We start from the raw sequence: 6974 nt of genomic DNA on the forward strand, positions 1-6974 counted from the left end.
GAAGCAATGTGAGCTTCCTGGCTCACTCATTCACTTATTCAGTAACATGTATTTGGGGCTGTAATGGGTGGGGCCCTGGCGGGGTACCAGGTGTGCCGAGATGAGTGAGATCCATTCCTTCACTGGCAGGAAGATTACACTGCCCTTGAGGCGTGTGACCCATGGATGATGACACCGTGTAGTTGATTCTCCCATCAAGTATTTTATTGAAAGCCTCACTTCTCCCTTGAGATCGCACATAAGCCTCAGAATGACTCTTTTCAAAAAGCATTTATTTATTTGTTTTTGGCTGCGCTGGGTCTTCATCGCTGCTCGGGGGCTTTTCCCTAGCTGCGGCAAGTGGGGGCTCCTCTCTAGTTGCAGTGCGCCAGTTTCTCGTCGCCGTGGTTTCTCTTGTTGCAGAGCATGGGCTCTGGGCGCGCAGGCTTCAGTAGTTGTGGTTCCCAGGCTCTAGAGTTGTGACTCACCAGCTTAGTGGCTCCTCGGCATGTGGGATCTTCCCCGACCAGGGATCCAACCCATGTCTCCTGCACTGGTAGATGGATTCTTAACCACTGGAACACCAGAGAAGTCCAGAATAACTCTTTGAGATCAGTTTTATCATTATCTTTACCAATAAGTAAACCAAGGCTCAGAGAATGAAATATTTTGTTTGGGGCCCCGCAATCAGTCAGTGAGAGATCGGGATTCAAGCTCAGGACCTCATTTAACCTGAGTACCCTCTTTCCTTCATCCCAGCTGGATGTAAGTTCTATAGGACACAGAAAGGGGGCTGATTCTTCGTGGGGTTAAAGAAGGAGAGGAATGCTGTAATTCCTCCATACTTTGGAAAAAGAAACTGCTGTGTGTGATGGTTGCTGCTGTGTGTGATGGTATCATCACAATTTAAACTCAGTATCAATACTTTTTTAAAAATTGAAGTATAGTTGATTTATGATGTTGTGCTAGTTTCAGGTGTAGAGTTACACATATACATATATTCTTTTTAGATCCTTCTCCATTATAGGTTATTACAAGATATTGAATATACTTCCCTGTGCTATAAAGTGTTTATGTATTTTATATATAGTAGTGTGTATCTCTAAATCCTGATTTATCCCTCCCCCACAGCCATCCTCTTTGGTAACCAAAATTTTGTTTTCTATGTCTGTGAGTCTATTTTTCTTTTATAAATAAGTTCATTTGTAATTTTTTTTATATTCTGAATATAAGATATCATATATTTGACTTTCTCTACCTTATTTCTAGGTGAGTGATCATACCATCATGATTATCTGGATTGTGAAGATCTTTTTTGTATAGTTCTTCTTTGTATCCTTGACACCTCTTCCTAATATTTTCTGCTTCTGTTAGGTCCATACCATTTCTGTCCTTTATTGTACCCATCTTTGGATGAAATACAAAGATACCTTCCCTTGGTATCTCTAATTTTCTTGAAGAGATCTCTAGTCTTTCCCATTTTATTGTTTTCCTCTATTTCTTTGCATTGATCACTGAGGAAGGCTTTCTTATCTGTCCTCGCTATTTTTTGAAACTCTGCATTCAAATGGGCATATCTTTCCTTTTCTCCTTTGCTTTTCACTTCCCTTCTTTTCACAGCTATTTGTAAGGCCTCCTCAGACAGCCATTTTGCTTTTTTTAAATTTCTTTTTCTTGAGGGTGGTCTTGATCTCTTTCTCCTATACAATGTCATGAACCTCCGTCCATAGTTCTTCATGCACTCTGTCTATCAGATCTAATCCCTTGAATCTATTTGTCACTTTCACTGTATAATCATAAGGGGTTTGATTTAGGTTGTACCTGAATGGTCTAGTGGTTTTCCCTGCTTTCTTCAATTTAAGTCTGAATTTGGCAATAAGGAGTTCAAGATCTGAGCCACAGTCAGCTCCCAGTCTTGTTTTTGCTGACTGTATAGAGCTTCTCCATCTTTGGCTGCAAAGAATGTAATCAATCTGATTTCGGTATTGACCATCCGGTGATGTTCATGTGTAGAGTCTTCTCTTGTGTTGTTTGAAGGGGATGTTTGCTATGACCAATGCATTCTCTTGGCAAAACTCTATCAGCCTTTGCCCTGCTTCATTCTGTACTCCAAGGCCAAATTTGCCTGTTACTTTAGGTGTTTCTTGACTTCCTCCTTTTGCCTTCCAGTACCCTATGATGTCAAGGCTGTATATTGTCACCCTGCTTATTTAACTTCTATGCAGAGTACATCATGAGAAACACTGGGCTGGATGAAGCACAAGCTGGAATCAAGATTGTCAGGAGAAATATCAATAACCTCAGATATGCAGATGACACCACCCTTATGGCAGAAGTGAAGAGGAACTAAAAAACCTCTTGATGAAAGTGAAAGAGGAGAGTGAAAAAGTTGACTTAAAACTCAACATTCAGAAAACTAAGGTCATGGCATCTGGTCCCATCACTTCATGGGAAATAGATGGGGAAACAGTGGAAACAGTGGCAGACTTTATTTTTGGGGGCTCCAAAATCACTGTGGATGGTGATTGCAGCCATAAAATTAAAAGATGTTTACTCCTTAGAAGGAAAGTTATGACCAACCTAGATAGCGTATTAATAAGCAGAGACATTACTTTGCCAACAAAGGTCCGTCTAGTCAAGGCTATGATTTTTCCAGTGGTCATGTATGGACGTGAGAGTTGGACTATAAAGAAAGCTGAGTGCCAAAAAATTGATGCTTTTGAACTGTGATGTTGAAGAAGACTCTCGAGAATCCCTTGGACTGCAAGGAGATCCAACCAGTCCATCCTAAAGGAGATCAGTCCTGGGTGTTCATTGGAAGGACTGATGCTAAAGCTGAAACTCCAATACTTTGACCATCTCATGCGAAGAATTGACTCATTGGAAAAGACCCTGAGGCTGGGAGGGATTGGGGGCAGGAGGAGAAGGGGATGACAGAGGATGAGATGGCTGGATGGCATCATCGACTCGATGGGCATGAGTTTGAGTAAACTCTGGGAGTTGGTGATGGACAGGGAGGCCGGGCATGCTGCAACTCATGGGGTCGCAAAGAGTCAGACACGACTGAGCTACTGAACTGAACTGAACTGACCCTATGATGAGAAGGACATCTTTTCTGGGTGTTAGTTCTAGAGGGTCTTATAGGTCTTCGTAGAACCATTCAACTGCTCGGGGCATAGACTTGGATTACTGTGATATTGAATGGTTTGTCCTGGAAATGAACACAGATAATCACAATGGTATGATTACTTACCCAGAGCCATCCTGGAATGCGAAGTCAAGTGGGCCTTAGGAAGCATCACTACGAACAAAGCTAGTGGAGGTGATGGAATTCCAGGTGAGTTATTTCAAATCCTAAACGATGATGCTGTGAAAGTGCTGCACTCAATATGCCAGCAAATTTGGAAAACTCAGTTTTCCAAAGGTCAGTTTTCATTCCAATCCCAAAGAAAGGCAACGCCAAGGAATGTTCAAACTATCACACAATTGCACTCATCTCACATGCTAGTACAGTAATGCTCAAAATTCTCCAAACCAGGCTTCAACAGTATGTGAACCGTGAACTTCCAGATGTTCAAGCTGGATTTAGAAAAGGCAGAGGAACCAGAGATCAAATTGCCAACATCCACTGGATCATCGAAAAAGCAAGAGAGTTCCAGAAAAACATCTATTTCTGCTTTATTGACTATGCCAAAGCCTTTGACTGTGTGGATCACAATAAACTGTGGAAAATTCTGAAAGAGATGGGAATACCAGACCACCTGACCTGCCTCTTGAGAAATCTGTATGCAGGTCAGGAAGCAAGAGTTAGAACTGGACATGGAACAACAGACTGGTTCCAAATAGGAAAAGGAGTACGTCAAGGCTGTATATTGTCACCCTATTTATTTAACTTCTATGCAGAGTACATCATGAGAAACGCTGGGCTGGATGAAGCACAAACTGGAATCAAGATTGCCGGGAGAAATATCAATAACCTTCGATACGCAGATGACACCACCCTTATGGCAGAAAGTGAACAAGAACTAAACAGCCTGTTGATGAAAGTGAAAGGGGAAAGTGAAAAAATTGGCTTAAAACTCAACATTCAGAAAAATAAGATCATGGCACCTGGTCCCATCATTTCATGGCAAATAGATGGGAAAACAATGGAAACAGTGGCAGACTTTATTTTTGGGGGCTCCAGAATCACTGCAGATGGTGACTGCAGCCATGAAATTAAAAGACGCTTGCTTCTTGGAAGAAAAGTTATGACCAAACTAGACAGCATATTAAAAAGCAGAGACATTACTTTATCAAAAAAGGTCCATCTAGTCAAAGCTATGGTTTTTCCAGTAGTCATGTATGGATGTGAGAGTTGGACTATAAAGAAAGCTGAGCGCCGAAAAATTGATGCTTTTGAACTGTGGTGTTGGAGAAGGCTCTTGAGAGTCCCTTGGACTGCAAGGAGATTCAACCAGTCCATCCTAAAGGAAATCAGTCCTGAATATTCATTGGGAGGACTGATGCTGAAGCTGAAACTGTAATACTTTGGCCACCTGATGTGAATAACTGACTGATTTGAAAAGATCTGATGCTGGGAAATATTGAAGGCAGGAGGAGAAGAGGGCGACAGAGGATTAGATGGTTGGATGGCCTCACAGACACAATGGACATAGTTTGAGTAAAGTCCGGGAGTTGGCAATGGACTGGGAGGCCTGGCATGCTGCAGTCCGTGGGGTCACAAAAAGTCGGACTTGACTGCGTGACTGAACTGAACGGAACTGAACCTTACTTCACTTAGTGTGATAACCCTTAGGTCCATCCTTGTTGCTCAAATGGCATTAATTCACCCTTCTATTTATTGCTGAGGATTATTCCATTGTATATTTGTACCACATCTTCTTTATTCGTTCCTCTCATTCCTCTGTTAATGTATACTCTCATCTCTTGGCTGTGTAAATAGTATTGCTATGAACATTGGCGTGCATGTATCATTTTTTATTAGAATTTTTGTCTTTTCCAGATATATGCCAAGTACTGGGACTGCAGGGTCATATAGGAGCTCTATTTTTAGTTTTTTAAAGGAACCTCCCATGATGTTCTCCAGGGCTTCTCTCATGGCTCAGTGGTAAAGAATCTTCCTGCAATGCAGTAGATTGGGGGTTTGATCCCTGGGTTGGGAAGATCCCGTGGAGGAAATCCCTGGAAGGAAATGGCAACCCACTCCAGTATGCTTGCCGGGAAAATTTCATGGACAGAGGAGCCTGGCAGGCTATAGTCCATAGGGTAGCAAAGAGTCAGTTGTGACTGAGTGACTGAACGTGAACTGTTCTCCACAATGACTACACCAGTTCCCATTCCTACCAACACTGTGGGAGGATTCATTTTTCTTCATACCCTCTCTAGCATGTGTTATCTGTGGAATTTTGATGATGGCCATTCTGACCAATGTGAGCACCTCATTGTAGTTTTATTTGCATTTCTCCACTAATTAGTGAAGTTACTCTTAGTAGTTTTAATAAATAAGATGAAATAAAAGGTCCAAGTCATCTCTAAACCATCATGTAAAGACCCACCTCCTCTCTGCAATGGGAAGCCCCCTGTGGTCTCTGTCACCATCCTCACCCTCAGTTACTTCTCTGGAGCCTGTGCCAATGGCACCAGTACTCAAAACAGTGGTGCTGGAATTCCCTGGTGGCCCAGTGGTTAAGACTCTGCACTTCCAATGCAGGGGGTGTGGGTTTGATCCCTGGGCAGGCGTGCTGCAGTCCATGAGATCGTAAAGAGTCGGAGACAACTTAGTGATTGAACAACAACAGGGAACTAAGATCCTGCATGCCCCATAGTGACCCCACCCCCCAAAAAGACAGTGCTGCAAATGGCCTTCTCCAGGAGGGATTCTGCAAAGTCTGTCTGTACATAAAATCCCATTAAACACAATGACTTTCAAAAACACTGCCCCTTCAGTGAGGTCCTTTAAGGATCTCTGCTCATAAGTCTCTTTAAGAGTCTCCTCTCTGCACATAAAGGAATCCATTTATTCCATCTCACCCGTTTGAAGGGAAATCGAAATGTGGGTGTTTGCAGAATTCAGGGTGACAATACAGGGCGCAGCCCTCAGAATCAGGAGGAGGGCGGAAGCCAGCATGATGTAATCGTCTCCTCCCTAGAACATTTCCTCTCAGTTTCCAGTGAGGGTGAAGTTGTTGGCAAAAATTTCAGATAAGTGCTCTCCTTAGTATCCACTCACTGGTGCTAAAGAACGTGTTCGGGCAGAGATGGACGCCATGGGCCCAGCCCTGGCATGTGCCCTCAAAGGTGGCATCTTAGTCTCCTTTGTTTACCCCACCCAACTTCCCAGCCTCCTTCCTTTCCAGACTGAAAAAGGCACAGTCCACACGGACTCCGGAGCCCTGCCCCATGGCTTTGCATCCGCCCTCGGAAGCAGTCTGCAGCCACAGAGCAAATGCAGTGTTCTTTTTATTTTTATTTTTACTGGACTATATTTGATTTATAATGTTGTGTTAGTTGCAGGTATACAACAAAGTGAATCAGCCATGTATGTACATATGCCCACTTTTTTTAGACTCTTTTCCCATATAAGTTATCACAGAATGTTGAGTAGAGCTCCCTGTGCTATACAGTAGGTCCTTATTAGTTATCTATTTTATATATAGTAATGCATGTGTACCTGCTCAGTCACATCAAACTCCAAGCAACCCTATGGACTGTAGCCTGCCAAGCTCCTCTGTCCATGGGATTTCCCAGGCAAGAATACTGGCGCAGTTGCCATTTCCTTCTCCAGGGTCTTCTTCCCTATCCAGAGATTGAACTCAAGTCTCCTGCAATGCAGGAGGATTCTTCACTGCTGAGTGACCAGAGAAGCCCTGTAGTAGTGAGCATATGTTAATTCCAACCTCCAAATCTAAACCATAAGTTTGTTTTCTACTTTTGTGGCTTGATTTCTGTTTTGTAGGTAAGTAAGTTCATTTGTACTGTCCCCCCCCCCCCTT

Source organism: Muntiacus reevesi, chromosome 2 (assembly GCF_963930625.1).
Source record: "Muntiacus reevesi chromosome 2, mMunRee1.1, whole genome shotgun sequence".
In the NCBI taxonomy this organism is placed as follows: domain Eukaryota; kingdom Metazoa; phylum Chordata; class Mammalia; order Artiodactyla; family Cervidae; genus Muntiacus; species Muntiacus reevesi.